The sequence below is a fragment of the Rhyacophila brunnea genome, unplaced genomic scaffold, assembly GCF_057557595.1.
Source record: "Rhyacophila brunnea isolate RB1 unplaced genomic scaffold, BYU_Rbru_1.0 scaffold_22, whole genome shotgun sequence".
Taxonomy (NCBI): Eukaryota; Metazoa; Arthropoda; class Insecta; order Trichoptera; family Rhyacophilidae; genus Rhyacophila; species Rhyacophila brunnea.
Genome location: NW_028232882.1, coordinates 11783566 through 11802104, shown reverse-complemented (window position 1 = coordinate 11802104; position 18539 = coordinate 11783566). Strand labels below are relative to the sequence as shown.

At 32.9% G+C, this 18539-nt stretch overlaps 1 protein-coding gene across 1 annotated transcript in view; it reads left to right on the top strand.

Annotated features, from left to right (window-relative positions):
• Positions 1 to 386: 386 nt before the first annotated feature.
• Positions 387 to 18539, top strand: part of LOC147070044 (uncharacterized) — a 75880-nt gene continuing 57727 nt past the window's right edge. The window contains exon 1 of the mRNA XM_085949981.1: positions 387 to 471. The gene's annotated coding sequence lies outside the window, so the exon portion shown is untranslated. The remainder of the gene's footprint in view (positions 472 to 18539) is intronic.

The following is an 18539-nucleotide window of genomic DNA, read 5'->3' as shown; positions in this document are numbered from 1 at the left end:
CAATGATATAAAAATACTATGGTTTTTAAACAAAAGACAACTAAAAAAATCTTTCGATTGTATTGTTCGAATTTTCAATTATTTACGGAAACAAAATGTATGTAAGCGGCCATTTTAAATTTACTGCAACAAAATGGCCGCCGATACGTCATTATAAATTTATAAAAAAGAATGTGCGATAATCGAATTAAAATTAAACAAATAAACACTGTAGTTGGAAATGGAATCCATTTCTGAGCGGGTGGAGAACAGGTGATGGAATCGGCAGTATCTTTGGTGGCTGCCGTCTTGCTTTGTTGACATCGCCTGACATCGGGATTAACAGCCATCATGCAGGCGGCGTTGATGATCAATTCGAAGCGGCAGCTCAGGAGAAAGGAGAGGATTCGTCGAGGATTCAAGAACGAGCTGCCGAGTAATGTTGCCACCAAGAACATTGGACCTTTCCCTAGGTATCCGCCGACTTCATGGGTATGTTTTACCATCTCATATACATTATAGTACATTCTTATAGATAATGGAAATTCTAATGTATTTAAGTTATATAGGTACTATTCCATTCGAGTCATTTTTTGCGACTCGGGTTTCGCCTTTCGGTATCTTCAGGGAGTGTGTGCACTCACCAAAAGGCAAATGCACACTGACAACGAATACTATTAACTCTTACTTATATAACAAATCAATACAATAAAGTAGGTAAAAACTTTATCACATACCTATTATGTCAATAAAAAAATATAACAAACAAATTATGAATACCTAGTTGGACTGTTTGTAAAAAACCCCCTATCTTATCAATAATAATATGCTCGAGAAGCGTATATAAATCGTCAAAACCTAATAATAGATCATTAGTAATTATAAACAGTAAAAATACTACACACTCAAGAGGTGTAAAAACGTCCATTCTGGGAACAATGGTAACGTATTGGGAATTAATGGAGTTAACTTATGAGATATATCTATGATATCAGTCCTTAAAAGTAATTAGTTAAACGATTAATATTCAATAATATTCTTACATGATACCTACTTTTTTATAATATTATTTTTTAAATATAAAAAAATCCACAAATAAACCCACCTAATATATATAAATATATATATATATATACACACGTATACATACCTACATCCTCATACATACATATAAATGTTGAAGGTGATGATTATAAATGATCAATATGCCGAAAGGCGAAACTCGGGTCTCAATAAACGACTCAAATGGAATAGTACAAAACTTAAATTCGTCAGAATTTAAATTAAAATTCCATCAAGTACCTTCGGTCGATGATATTAATAAGATAATGGAGAGTTGGGATATTCAAAAATCAACAAATAAATAAGAAATGGGTACATAGTGCTATTCTAAATCCTTTCATTTCTTCTGCATGATGCTATATGAAGCTTTAGATATTTTTCATCATGGTCATATTTGGTAAAAATAACATCTTGACAGGAAATAACTGTCTTAGGAGGGATACTTTATAATAATTATGTGCATAATGCTAATACCTAAAAATAATACATAATTAATCAAAACCAACACACGTACATATAAAGACACCATATTGGAAAATAGCTGACTGGTTTTAATTGTTCAGCGATTTCAGACTGTTGACTTATATTTTAATACAAATAATATTATCGAAGGTATCTGCAAAGGTTATTGATCTGTAGGGTAGGAAAAATTAAAGAAACGAATGTTGAAATTTGAAATTTGAATTGATTAAAATGTAGCCTGTCACCCCATTAATATTTTAATAATTCCGTTGAATTTTAATGTTCTTTTCCAAGCGCGCTAATAACTATTTATTCCCGTTCAGTATTTTGCTCGTCAATTCAAAAAAGTGGGTTGCAAAAATCGAATGCTAAAGTTATGATTATATTGAGATTCACGTCGCGTACTGTCACGGCGACAAATTTAGTATATGGTTTCGTCATTTTGCAGAATATTTTGAACGATTACCACCTATGTAAATTTAATGATGGAGAGTGCCAACTCGAATGTATTGGTATTTTAAATTATTATTAATTATTCATGCTAATTTCAAATAATTTTAACAGTTTCTACGTGTGCGTTCGTTAAAATTAATTGCGATAATCCATAGATAATATTTTGAACAGGACCCAACCTGCAGACCATAGATAATAATATACAACATTCTTATAGAAAATACATACTGCAAACCGCTAAAAACAAAAAACACGCGATTTTGACATGAATCGAAAACGTGTGGGCATGTAGATGATGATAAAAAACGTTCATTGAGTCATGCAAGTGTCGATGCAGTGGGGTACAGCGTGAGGTGACCTCATTGTGGTTCTGGTGATTTCAGCAGATTTTGTTAACTGACAATGTTCATTTAAAGGTTCAAAATGTGCTACATGATGTGAGCATCAGTCTGATGACATTTTAAACACCAAGAAAACCTATATTACACACTATTTTACTCGTTGCGGCAGCTTACTGTGACGTCACAGGATAGTACGCGACGTGCATCTCAATACAACCAGAACTTAGAAACACAAGTGACAACCCAAACAACAACAAAAATAACTACATTCTAAATTAGGTCAAAAGTATCAGTAATAAAAGTTGCATATTATAATGTTTTACAGCAGTGAAATTAGACAATGAATGTATAATATATATAATATATAATAATTACTGATGGATATACATGCATCTATTAGTGGGACATGCATCAATTCAACACCTGTCATATTTTCACATTATTTATTGCGCATTGCTATCGATCAATCCTCTACGGCAGGTGTATTAAATTGAGACAACAAATCACATTTAATATATTATAACATTTCTTATATTCTTATTATAAATTTAAAACAAATTTGATAAGTATCTATCTATTCTATTATACAAAAAAACACTAATAACTGTACTAGTTACTACTGCTTCTTATCTACGTGTTAAAATTGTGAACTAACAATCCCTTCCAGTGCACCTAATCACACTTCCGTTTTCAAATGAGGAACGCCCCCAAATTTATCATTTCAATTTATACTTCCGTGTTGTACGGATTTGTCTAAAACAGTCAGGAATGATATTAAAATTATTATTAGTAAGCTTTTGGCTTATTGCGAAGAAGAAAAGTGGCATCATCTAAAAGGAGAATTGATACATATTTAAAAACGCCTCTAGCACGCGTTGCCGCCATGACTGATACGTCACTAGAAGTCTTCTACATGCGATTACAGTGACTTCCGTTTATCGCCAATTTCTTGTTGTCGGACAATTGAAAGTTAGTTACACGTAAAGTGTGTATACAAGTATACATAATATGGCTACAGCATCTAAGACCATGACCTCCCATCTTGAGCGGGCCACCTACTCATCGCTATGTTCAAGGCCAGTGTGATGTTCTTTAGTTATCTTCTTCTTTCACCCTGCCACGACCCAGCATCAGGGCATAGGGCAAGCACAAGTTCGCGCCACTTCCCTCGATCAATCGCCAACTTTTGAGCCTCCCGCCATTCCAGACCAGCAGCGCATAGGGACGACGGAACCCTGGAGGCTGTGCCGTAAGGGTACAAAGTGTCGCACTCTTTGGCGGCATCCGAAACACACGTCCCAGCCACGTAAAACGTCTCTTCGTGATTACCTCAATCACCAAAGGCTGCTGTGTCTGCTCATGAACTCGGGTGTTTGTGACGCGGTCGTTCCAATGTACCCCTAAAATTCGGCGGAGACATCGATTCTCAAAGCTCAAAAGCCGAAACTCTTGAAGATTAATAAGATGCCTTGTCTCACAGACATACAGGAGCACAGGTAGCACGCGCGCGTTAAACAAACGCAATTTGGTCCTCACAGAATACAGCCTTGACCACCATGCGACTCCAAGTTGGCTGAATAGTTGGATATAGTAGTTTTTCCCAAGTGGTATTTATTCCGTGCGATTTTTTGTATTTCAAAATAAATCCACTTGAATTATTTTATCTTTTGTTGATCCTCAACATTATAATATTATGAAGCACTAATTGCGACCCCCTTTTGCGGTAGCTAAGTAACATGCGACGTTTCGGCATATTAGATACATAGCAATTGTATTGGTCAGGAAATACATTAAAAATAATTATAAATTTAATTTCTACACGCGAATTATCATTTTATAATACCACTCAGCATATCACAACAAATTGCATCGCACAGTCATATGTTTGAACATGTTAATATACTTCAGATTAATTAATTTGTGGCATATTATTTATCCCACTCTCAATGACAACAAAATCTGATGATTAAAATAAATAATTACAAGATAAAAAGAACTTTTATATACTTACCACGTTTTTAAATTTTTTGTTGAATCATATAAACTTGACAATTCTATGTATTAATAAAAACTTTTTATTGTACTTGATAGAAATACTGAATAAATATAGAATACTGAAATGTCATTCTGACATTTCATATTGATTTCCATAGTAACGCACGTATATATTAATTATTCAGTTGCTAGGCCCCCTTAGCAACCAACAATAATAACTTAACATACAAAACAGAATTGACTGAAAATGAATTCAATTCTGCTTAAAAATGGCTAAAAGTATTAAAAGAATGCATTGTCGTCGTGTTCTGATATATTCTAAAAGTTTCTAGTCGGAAAGTTAGTTAAAAATCTTCAATCGCTCAATACAAATCTTGGACAAACAAGGAAAAATGTATACTGGACACACAAGAAAAAATCTGTACCGGACAAACAAGAATACGAGCTAATAAAAACGTGGTAAAATATAAATCTTTTGATAGATGGTATATGTAAAGTTTTTTTGAATATGGAGTATTTATCAGTGGCTATATAGATAGTACACACTAAACTTTATCAGTCAAACGTTTTTTTGTTCAACAATGTGTAGATAGTATTTGATAATTTTTAAAAATCAATTAAACCTTGCCTAAGCCATAGTAGATAATATAGTCAAAAAATATTAATTTTTCCATAAATATCGAAAATTATGCCATTAAACCATACATCATTTTATATATCTTTTAGATAGAAGAATATTTTATTATCGACTAGCGAGTAGAGTTGGATATTTCCCGTGAAAATTTTAATCTCGAGATTCGGGATTTCCAGAAAGAATTCTCGATAATTCCCGAGATATCGGGAAATTTAAAAAAAAACCTGTAAAAATTCTAAAATCAGTGTAAAAACAGACAAATTCCAAAAAAATATGATTTTTTTATTTATGTAAGAAGACAAACAAAATAGAAGTAGGAAAACAAAAATAATTCAAAACATTACTTAATATTAAAATAGAATTAAAAAAAACACAGACTGTCAATCGCTGCGTCTGACAATCGCGTACGCTTCTGAGCTTTCCCCCCCTGATGTTGCAAAAACTGCGCTCATTTTGAGTCGACATTGGCTTAATAGTGTTAAATGCCCCGATCAGTCTTTGAACGTTTTGTGTTTCCTGTCCACTTTATTCATATAGAAAATCGTTTTTTTCAGTTAATATTTGATAATAAAGAAATCCCGAATCCCTAGACAAGATTCTCGAGATCCGGGATTTCCCGAAATGTTAAAAATTTCAATTCTCGAGATTCGGGAAGGGAAATCTCGAAAATTTCTCGAGAATTCTCGAAACCCAACTCTACTAGCGAGTACCCGGCATACGTTGCAATGCCACTCAAAGAAAGAGAGTGTTTTAATTTTGTTTATTGAAGTGCTTTTGGATAAGTACACAATATTTTCTGTTTTTTCGTTCGGGTACGCACTGCTTAAGCCCGTTCGTCTGAAACAGATGATCAAAGGAACGCAAGCAACCGCTTTTTAGATTTTTTTTAAAAATTAAAATTTCTTTTAAACTTTAATATATTAATTAGACGTATCAGAATGAAATTTATTTTGACAGGAAATAAAAAAACACCGAATTATTCAAATTGAATTAAAATAATATTTCAAACTTTATGTTCCACAAATATTCAAATACATTATTGGGCGGGAACGTTAATTTGAACAAACAAGCTAAACTTTGTATTTTACAACGTTTTTCTTAGCTCGTATTATTTTTCCGGTGGTTTTTTGTCCGGTACAAATCTTGCAATCGATTTTTAACTAACTTCCCGACTAGCTAGACATTTGAAACTTTTAGAATATATCGGAACACGATGCCAATGCATTTTTTAAATACTTTTAGTCATCTTTAAGTAGAATTGAATCCATTTTCAGTTAATTCTGTTTTGTATGAAAAGTTATTTCGACACCTTTATTGGTTGCTAGACGTGCGTTACTATGGAAATCAATATGACATGTCAAGTACAAAGTTTTTTGATCGTTTAAGCTAGTGAAATCAAGTTTATATGGTTCAACAGAAAATTTAAAAACGTTGTATATAAAAAGTTCTTTTTATCTTGTAATTATTTAATGTGTACACGTCAGTTAAGGCCAAGTAGGAAAAGGAAATCAATATGACTTTTATAAATATGATATATTTTATCGTCTGCCGTCCAGAAAAATATTACTTACTTATATCAGTTTTAAATTCCTGTCGCGAAGAGGCCGTATGCTAGCAATCAATAAAAGGTGAAGTGAGTACAGTTACAAAAATAATAATACAGCTATGATTTTTACAATGTAATTGCCATATCATACACATAGTAACAAAATGTATGCCACGTTATGGTTAGTTAGAATTATTATGGTCACAGCTAACAATGAGTTGTGGTTTATGGATACGCTTAGTAGATATCGATACATGTGTGGAACTATAGACCCCGGGTGGCGTATATTTGTTATGAATGTTATGATGTTACGATGTAGGTTGTGTCCAATAATCAACAACGTGTTACGGAGAGCGGTAATTATTATTTTATTACTTTTCTTCTCATAATTGGTTCTCCATTTAAATTGAAGAGATCTGAGGAAAGGATACACTACTATCGAACTCTCTTTTGCATTTAGAGTTTCTTGAACTTGTTAGCATTCATATTTATTATGTCAGAGCTATTACTTATATATGAAGGCAAACAACTCAATCCGTGTCAGCATATTGATCGGCGATATTAAATATATTACCGCAATTACAAATTCTCTAATAGTGTCCATTTCCCGTAGTATCCAATTATAGTAAACTGACTAAATAGTCAGTTATATCCGATGACACAAACTTTATGTAGTAGCTGACTCAATTATAATAATTATTTCCTAAATATTATTTTCAAGATATTATTTTGATTGTACGTCAGTAAATAGTGTATCGTAATTTATAAATATGTATGACAATAATAAATAAATCTATAAAATAGCGACGGGTTTAGATGGATATAATAAATAATTAAATAAGTTGTTAATTTCATCTTATAATCAAATCAAATCAAATTTATTTATTTTGCATATATAATGAACATAACAAATTACAAATTCAAAGCGTTCACGACATGACATAAAATAAGTGTTTAATGACATAAAATAAGTAACAATTTTTAGAATAAAAATACAGAGAGATGTGACTTAATAATACAATAAGAAACAAAATAAGAAAAGAAATAAAATAAAGCAACAAAAATAAAAGTAGATGGAAGCACTTAGGGTGAACTATCGATAGACCATATCTTAAAAACTTATAAAAGAACGTCCACCTAAATTCACCCTCACGTAAGTGGAATAGATCAATATCCGAAGCGATTTCATTAAACATGGTAATTGCCCTATAATGAAGTATGTATATTAATATATCGCATTTTTTTTAATTCATATGGATGTGGGGATCGTCCCTACGAACCCTTAAGGTAGAGCTGCCCCTCTGTCATACGTAAGTTGTATACCCTGTGTTTGGTACAGCAGGTATCAAAATAAATACTAAAAACACGCCATTGAATAATTCTAACACATGCCATATTATTAACTCAATATTTGCGAGTCGTGAAATGCATAATATTGATGCAACGGGGCATTAGTATTTCGTAACGGATTCAAGGAATTCGATACGTCTATATACTATTGCACTGAATTTAATATCAATAAATCGAAGTATTTGTAAACAATAAACAAAATTTGTTGTGTGTACTAAATTTCGGTTCCGTTTCTGGTAATTCTATTTCCCTCCACTGGCAATATTGAATTTTCACTCATCTTGACAGATACTTCCGGATAATTCTCTAGACTTGTCTTATTTTCAAAACAATTGTTATGTTAGACAAAGGCAACATCGATTCGTCCAAAATAATGTGTAGAATTAGCCTTACGAGTGGATTCCGGTGGTAGATTATGAAGGTAAATATACCGCAGATGCCCGAATGAGATTTTATAACTTTTTTTAGACCAAACCAAACCTAACCTAACCTAATATAAAATAAATACAAAATAAGAAGAACTTTTTATATACAACGTTTTTAAATTTTCTGTTGAATCATAATATAAACTTGACTTGACTAGCTTACCGATCAAAAAAATCCAATAATAGTGGATTGGATTACGGATTTCTTCCGAAATAACTTTTCATACAAAACAGAATAAACTGAAAATGAATTCAATTCTACTTAAAGATGGCTAAAAGTATTAAAATAATGCATTGGCATCGTGTTCTGATATATTCTAAAAGTTTCAAATGTCTAGCTAGTCGGGAAATTAGTTAAAAATCGATTGCAAATTTGTACTGGATAAAAAACCACCGGAAAAATAAGAATACGACATAATAAAAGCGTTGTAATAACCTAACCTAACCAAACCTAACCTACCTCAACCTATTATTACCTAATATAATCTTAGTTGGTAATAATGATGCATCAAAATGTATGAAAATTTCAAATTTTAAATTTACAATTATTGGATCGAAAAGCATCTGTGCCGACAGAAAAGGGTATTTATTATAATTGTCTACACACTAAACTGTTTTCGTTAAAATATATATATAAGCTCATGCGGGCATCTACGGCACAATTACCAAAGTTTTAACATACAAATTAGTTTTTTACTATATTCTCTTTCTGTGCATATTGGGGTTACAGACTCCATGATACGGTAGTGTTATAAGAGTTACAAGAATTAGCAGTTAACTTAACCATGACGAAGTCGTGCAATGCCTTACAACTTTGCAAATATACATATTTATTTTGAAAAATAATTAAAATTAAAATATTCTTTCTAATGATTAGCCACATAATATTCTATAGTGACTAAGATATCAAAGAGTTAAAACAAATATAATTATAGGTTATATAATATCTTTTTAATAAGTTAAAACATGGTAAATAAATGTATAACAATTACAAAACTATTGTGAATACGTCAATATTATAGACGAAAACATTTTGCTTCTTTTTTTGCATCATTGCGTACTAAATATTATTATTTAATGTATGGCAGAAACTCCACAGTCAAAAATATTAAAATGAATGTTAATTATAATTTATTTACTCTTCTACCCGTTGGAGTAATGCTAAAATTTCCATCTCTGAAACCGTGGATTCGAGATTGATTTCAATACTTGTTTGATCCAGTCCAAAGACCCAACAAGGAACAACCATTCATCGTAAAGAAACTGTTATTCTCGTCTCTGTGGCTACCATGAAACTTTTAAAAATCGTATTTAATTGTTTTATAAATGTATCAAAAAACGTTTTTTTTTTTTCAATTTCATGTATTGTGCAATTCGTCCTAGATTTGTTATGTTCACAAACAAAGTTAGTTTATGAGTGGCGTATAATTTACACACTTTGGATGCTGCCTAATTTTAAATCTGGGAACTTATTTTAATGACAATATTGTACTTTACTTGTAAGAAGATTAGTTTATTTCTTCCCCATTTAATTACTAATAAGTTTTAATTAAATGTGTTATGCGAAAGGAATTCTTACGTAGCCCAGTTTACACCGAACGCAATTTCGCAGTTTTTAACGTCAAAGTTAAACATTTAATTACATTAGCGTGAGTCCGGATATAAAAAAAAATGTTTTAAATTAGTCACGGCATACCTAGAGATAATCCCGAATGTCTGATAATAAATGTTACACAATACAGCCGATAGACTATTATGTAACATTATTTCAATTAAAACCGTCTCACATTTTCCCAATATATTTTGTAGTTTTATTAATTTTATTAATCAAGAGAATCATGTCTGCGAATAAATACTACTTTGACCTGTTAAGACATTTTAAGTCCCGCATACTATCTCGCCGAACTAAAAGCACTCTTTACAAGACACTTGTAAAGCCAGTGCTCACCTACGCATCGGAAACCTGGACATTAACTCTGCGAAATGAACGAGCTCTGAACATTTTTGAAAGAAAAATTCTCCGCCGTATATATGGACCGATCAGGGACGGCACCAATTGGAGGAAAAGATATAATGCTGAGCTCTACGTGTTGTACGAAGATTGCAGCGTAGTTCAATAAATTAAGATTGGGATACTGCGATGGCTAGGTTATGTGCACCGTATGAATGACAATGAACCGGCAAAGAGAGTGATGACCAGCAATCCAATAGGGCGTAGAAGAAGAGGCAGGCCAAAGATTCGCTGGTCGGATGGGGCTGCCAGTGACTACCGTATTCTGGGGGTACCGAATTGGAAAGCGGCACACTGGATAGGGACAGATGGAGGGAGCTGTTGGAGGAGGCCAAGACCCACACCGGGTTATCGCGCCCCTGATGATGATGATGGTTGTTTAGGATACTATCCTATTTCAAATAGATTCTCTTTAGACAAATGTAATTGTGCGTAGTGCATAGCCTTTAGCGCAAGACAGGACTAAAATTTCTTTACTATAATGCCACTGCTCAATTGGCATGAAAGTCAGTCGATTTACAGTTTTCGGACTTTTTTTTTCGATTGGAGCACCAAAAATGTTTAATATTTTACTCGCCGAGTTACCAAAATTCGCCCGTCAACCACTACGTAAGTTCGATTTGACATTAATACGCCATCATTTGGACCGAAAAAAGCCTATTATTGTATTTTTTTATTGATTCTTCTTATTATTGTGCCATCCCCTAGCGCAGGTCGATCACCATCAAGGCGATCTTAGCTTTTTCATCTGCTACTCCGAAAAGTTCAGTGGAGCTGCACTCGTACCAATCACGGAGGTTCTTAAGCCACGAAACGCGGCGTCGTCCTCTGCTACGTTTACCATTGATCTTTCCTTGAAACACAAGTTGGGAAATGCTGTACTTTTGTCCTCTCATAATGTGGCCAATGTGCTGTAGTTTCCTGGTTTTGATACTACGTAGAACTTCCCAGTCCTTTCCCATTTGATTGAGAACTTGTACATTTGTCACCCGGTCAGTCCAAGGAATTTTGAGAATGCGTCTATACAGCCACATCTCGAAAGCTTCAACTCTCCGTGACATCTCTTGATTAATTTGTTAATTTACATTTTTGAAAATGAGAAATTACTATTGAATTTATATATGTATATGTAATTTTAATTTATGAAATTCTTAAAAGAAAACGTAAAACTTATGTTGTTTTAACTCCCATGTTATTATTTTATGAAAATATACATATAAATAACACAAAATTTCAGGATTATTGGAATGTATTACGATATATTTAACTATGGCAACTGTCAACGCTTGACTTTTTTACTCATTCGCTGTTCGTCCGTTAGTCAGTAGCAGAGCATACATATATCGTCGACTTATTATCCTCGGACTTTTGGATCGATGGAGCGTCTGCTTATAGATATAGACCATCCATTGACTGAACATGTAGTTTTGAAGTGCTTATGATTTCTGTTCATGGAAATATATTTTCAAGTAGGTATATATTTGCAATGTTTACTATAATATCATCATCATCAGCCTGAAGCTATCCACTGCTGGATGAAGGCCTCTCCAAGCTGATTAAACTTGTCTCGGTCATGTACGTTGCGTTGCCAAGTGCTTAAGCATTGCATCGATACAGCGGCCTTTAGGTCTACTTTGCGGACGTTCTGTACCTCTTGGGTACCAGTCGATGATTAAATTTGTCCAGCGATTATCCCTTCTTCGAGCTATGTGTGCAGCCTGTTTTCATTCGAGGTTTATTTTGAGGTTAGTATCGAACTCTATTACATCGCAAATCCTTGTCTGTTTCATTATCCAATTATGCAGCTTTTTGTCATAATATATCTTTTATAATAATAATATATAAAATAAATATATTTGTATTTGAATCATTTATTTACCTGAATCTATACCGTAGTATTCGTCGAAGATGCAAAATTTAGTTATTAAAGAAAATTTTATTACCTAAACAGTATTTGAAGGCCTATTTTACAACGTTTTTATTAGGTCCTATTCTTATTTGTCCGGTGGTTGTTTGACCGGTACAAATCTTGCAATCGATTTTTAATTAACTTCCCAACTAGCTAGACATTTGAAACTTTTAGAATATATCAGAACACGATGCCAATGCATTTTTTTAATATTTTTAGCCATCTTTAAGTAGAATTAAATTCATTTTCAGTTAATTCCGTTTTGTATGAAAAGTTATTTCGACACCATTATTGGTTGCTAAGCGGATGATCCTAGCAACTAAATTATTAATATATACGTGCGTTACTATGAAAATCAATATGAATGTCAAAATAACATTTCAGTATTATTTCTATCAAGTACATTTTTTTGATCGTTTAAGCTAGTCAAGTCAAGTTTATATGATTCAACAGAAAAATTTTAAAACGTTGTATATAAAAAGTTCTTTTTATCTTGTAATTATTTTTAATAATGTATCCATTCTTTTCATAAAATATTTCTCTAGTTTGACAATAGATTATTATCAAAATAAATCAAATTTTATAATTGAAGTGTATTTTATTTCTTTTTAAAATAAAGTGCATGTAGTCGATTCCGTGACCAAGTGCAATAAACTTAGCTGACTCAAAGAGCTGGATTGACCGCTTAAAATGCAAATCGCTCTGAAATATTGAATAGCATTTTCTTCGGCTCGTTCGTTTTTCGCTCGCGGATCGCGACCCGCTCGGGCGATGCCATAGTTTTTTAATAACCGTTTCTTTTATTGTCCTGATGATTAATTGACTGCAATAACCGCCTCACAAATTAGATTTATTAAAGGAATATACAAAACAAATTTTTCACAGAACAGAGCTCATTGAATTTATTAATTGGGTTAATATCGCCCATTTCAATTGGAAACTAGATTGGAATCTGATTGGGGAGGACTTCGGCAGTGAATTGATCTAGACTGATCATGATTATAATGACAAATTATTGGTACGATTACACGCTGTCGCGGTGACAAATTTAGTCTATGGTTTCGTTATTTTGCAAAATATTTTGAACGATCACCATCTCTGTAAATTCACTGTAGAATAATACTGGTGAAAATTGCCAACTATAATGTATTAGTAATTTTAATTATTATTAATTATTCATGCGAATTAAAATTAATTTTAACAGTTTCTACATGTGCGCAGGTACGTGAAAATTGCTTGCAACATGACATACATAGATAATATTTTAAACAGAACCCAACCTTCAAACCATAGATAATAGACAATATTCTTCTAGAAAATACATAGTGCCAACTACTAAAAACAAAAAACGTGATGTTGACAAGACAGTCGAAGAAAGTGTAGGCATGACTGTAGAAGATGATAAAAACGTTCATTGAATCACGCAGGTTTCGATGCAGTACAGTTCAACGTGAGGTGACCTCATTGTTGTTCTGGTGATTTCGGCAGATTTTCCTAACTGGCAATGTTCGTTTAAAAGTTCAAAATGTGCTACGGGATGGGAGCATCGGTCTGATGACATTTTAAACACCAAGAAAAACGACATTACACACTTTTCCCCCGTAGGGGAAGCTTACTGTGACGTCACGTGATAGTAGACGACATGCACCATAATATATTTCGTGCTTAACAGACATGAAAAATAACTAATTTTTTATTTTATTTATTAAGGAAACAAACAGTTACGTATTGATTACAAGCATTTAAAATATAATAATGAAAAGTTATTGCAACCAGCAAAGCAAACACGCCACTGCCCAAAGCCGGATTGTTATCTTATATGACGATTCATTTATCTTCCTCCAATAGGTCTCATAAAGAGTTGCAATGATTAAAAAATATTATTTTATTATCATTAAGCGTATTTGCAAATTACCAAATAATACATAGATTAGATCTATACATTCGCTTTTCAATCTCGGCATAATAAAGACGTTTATTTTTGGCCAGAATGACCTCGTACAAAATTATGAGGATGCGTGTCTGTCGGATATCTACCGCACACAAAACAGGCGGAGAAAATTCGTTCGTAGAATCGATTCTGCAAGCCAATACACTAACCAGAGTGTTTATTTATGTGCTCACAAAACATTGTGTTTTTGATTTGTCGTAGACATAAGGTATTGACTTTATAATCGTACGTGAATTGGGTCAGTCGCTGTAGGGCATATTATTTTCATAGGTGAGGATGGTGTATTGACTTATTGTGTCGATCTTAATTTAATATAAGACTCTTATATTTTTCCCAAAATCGATAGTGCAAACCAATATCAAATAATAGGCTCACAAAATAGTGTGTTCTCGATTCGATATAAAATACAATGTATTGACTGTACCTATAATAAAAAGATAGATTTAAATTTATATAGTCTCTGTGAAGTTTTATAGACGTAATGATCTTGACTGTGTTGTAGGTGTGAAGATATAACGTCTATTAATTTTATGTAGAAGGTTGCATCGTGTGTGTGATAATATAATGTTCGGGGGCATAATTGAAATGAGACACAGCTTTGATGTGGATTGTTTTATATTGTCTTAAAACATTTAAGATTAACACGGCACTAAAATAAGACTGTCACATTGTTTTTATACTTTGTTACTGAAGGTTACATTATGATTTTGAATTTGATATCGAAACTTTATGCGGAGTTGCTCATATTATGACTGTATTGTTGGAGGCCCAAATTGCAACTGAACTATTGGCTGTCCTTTCCGCTTGATATTATTGTCTATGTTATACAATTGAGCATAGACAATAATACCTCGGTTGTAGAGTTAGGTAAACCTCTTAAGCTTATATTAATAGATTGGTTTATTCACTTTTTACTTATTTTGTCAGAATTAATATTGTAATAGACTATTTATTTGCAATGAACAATTCCCACGATGGCCGAGCGGCTTAAACGTCGGCCTATAATGTCGTGGGTCCTAGGTTCGAATCCTGAGTCTGGCAAATACACGTATTGTTTTTCAATTTGCGTTTGAGTCAGAGTATGGACCCAATCGGTGGAGCAAGTGGCTAACATCCATTTTTCGTAAAAACAAAAATCTGTTACTTAATTCAAAACCTACATTCTGGGCGGCCCGTATAATCTTATTAGGATCGGACATGGTATAAAAAAAATCACAAGATTTTAGCATGTAACATTCTTTATTGAAAACACATCAGATATATACCTACCTAATATTAAAAATCTACCAGCATCCATTGGATTTGCGACAATGTGCTTTACAAATTGAGTCATGTTTGTCTAATATAATTATGATGAAAATAATTGCATTCATTTTGTCATTCGAGCTTTGTAGCTTTAAACAGGGTGTCTATTGAATTGATTACGTCAGGATCTCTCTAAATTTTAGTTGTAATGTTCTTGCCCTTGCTAATAATTTAATAAAGCTGATTGCCAAAATTAACATTATTTGAAAGATTCAATATGTACATAATTCATATTCAATAGTGACCTCTCATTAGCACTAAAATTTAAAGTGTTCAACCAATATTTTCTTTCATTATATACTTGACGAATGGGTGAGAAACATGGATCTTAAATTGAAAAACTAAGACTAACACAACGCGGTATTCTACGTCATTTTACAACGTTTTTCTTAGGTCGTACTCTTATTTGTACGGTGCAAATCTTGCAATCGATTTTTAACTAACTTCCCGACTAGCTAGACATTTTAAACTTTTAGAATATATCATAACACGATGCCAATGCATTTTTAATACTTTTAGCCATCTTTAAGTAGAATTGATTTCATTTTCAGTTAATTCTGCTTTATAAGAAAAGTTATTTCTGAAGAAATCCATAATCCAATCCACTATTATTGGTTGCTAAGGGGTCCTAGCAACTAAATTGTTATTATTAATATATACGTGCGTTACTGTGGATATCAATATGACATTTCAGTATTATTTCTATCAAGTACAAATTTTTTTGATCGTTTAAGCTAGTCAAGTCAAGTTTATATGATTCAACAGAAGATTTAAAAACGTTGTATAAAAAAAGTTCTTTTTATCTTGTAATTATTTTAAGATAATCTTTAGATATGACTGAAATGTTACACTCAGTGAAAATGATAACATAAACTCGATCTATACCGCTGTTAAACCCGAGAACCGAAGATCAAACGGTTTCTATTTCACTACCGAAGTGAAGTGCATTCAAAACTTTTAAATTTATACGAAGAGTGTAATTATAATCGTAAAAATGTCGACAAAATAATTTGACGAGAAAATGTAACAAGGGGTACTTCCGTGGGAGTTTTGAAAAAGCCACAAAATTGTATAAACAAATGGCTAGTGGCACTCGAGGCCGGCGAGCAGGTAAGTACTTGCTCAAATTAGTGAGCACCCACTGCCTCATTTTTATTATCTCCAGTGGCGTTGAGCTACAAATTTTCAAAAAGTGTAAAATAATGTTAATTGAAGAAATTTTAGTGATTTTTAGTTTAGTGAAGCAGTACAGTTTATCAGTGACGTCCCGTGGGGGTAGGCAGATTGAGCGTCGCTTGGAGGCGGCAGTTACTCAAAGGGCGGCAAATTGAGGATAATCATTAGATATATATAGAAATAGTTACATAAAATTAATAATAACGGAAATATCTTTCCATTAAACAAAAATCATCTCACTGGTTGGAAACAAGATGTGTTAATTAGGTACTATAAAAGTTTTAACAGGATTTTTTTGTCGGGTTCGTGATGTCTAGTTTACTTCCGTTGTTCTTGGACGTCAAGTTCTTGGTGAGCAGCAATGACACATGGAGATTGGCGAATTACATTTGAATTATAGGGAGGTAGGTACATAGTCCATACTTACCGAATTTAAAATTTATCCAATTACGTTTGCAGTCACTCGCGAGTTTTGGAAGTTGTCAGGTAAATTTTTAAATGTACCTATCTGAAACCGTAGACTGGCAATATTGTCTATTGAAGCAGAGATGGGATTTAGTGGTAGGTATAATATATCTTGTTGGTAATGTATCCATACAACACATTTATTAGATATTGGACTTATGAAAAGATGATAAAAAATAGGTACTATATAAAAAAATGTGGCAACATTTTAACACTGCCTAGGGGCGGCATTTTATCTAGGGACGTCACTGCAGTTTATACTTAAGTATATCATAATATCATTCAAAATTATTTTCCTTTCGCCATTAAAAGCTTCGGCGCAAATATATATTTAAAAAAAAATGTAATAATTATGTGTTTAAGGTTGTTTAAAACATTTTGTATGGTACCTATTCCGAAAACCTGACTAACGTTCTTGTCTTTTCAACACGTGATTGAATCCTCCAGGCCCAGTGGTGGCTGATCTAAAATCATAAATGTGCACAACACTCCTTATAAGTTTATAAACGAAAATAATGCTCAACACGTGACATTCATATTCATAATAATAAACATGCCTACCTTGTTAGTGTTACCATTAATTTATTTTATAGTCTAACAGCCCTTCCATGGAATAAGCCAAACCGAATCGTGTATTACCCTCAAAACTTACGCTGTTTCCGTTTACAACCATGTACTAACTTGTCGAGTGTTCATGGAGGTCAGCGCTCGAAATGGACAAGTTTACGAACCGGAGCGCTCGACAAATTTTCTGAAGGTATTTACATAGTCATCAAATCGTATGTGTATTTTATAAAAATAAGTGTGTCAGATTTTATATTCTATGGCCTATCTAGCTCAGACGGTCAACATATCTTTTCCACGAGACGGAGCGATAATTTTACAAATTTCACGAGCCGGAACGGCGCTCCGGTGCGTTCCGTTCCATTTCGAGCCCTGATGGAGGTGCTTGCGAAACTGTATACAGAAATTGCTTCGTGTTCCATAATGCTCCATTCAAATAACGGTGTTTGTACATGCACGTCTATTTGAAACAAGTATTCCTTATACATAAATAGAAAAATATTTTCCTCTATGGCCACTTTTTGATGTCTATGGGCGCTTAACTGTCAAATAAACTATACATTTTCGCATTTTGCCGCTAGATATCCCTAGTAGTCTCTATATTATGTTGAACTCGCTATTACATACTTTCTTTTATTTTTAGGTTTAATACTACATTATGTTACGTTATTGAATAAATATATTATAATCATTACAATATTTATTTATAGGAAATCTCTTAACGTGGAGGGTAAACAAATAAAAGTAAATAGTTATCATGATAGTATTCTGTGTTCCGTGTAGATTCCAGCACAATCATGTGAATTGAGTTGTTAAAAATATAATATTATATTTATTAGATTTTCATGAATCTGTGTCTGGTGGTATTTACTAACGAAACTCTTGAATTTGAAAGCGTCGCCGCTTTTATG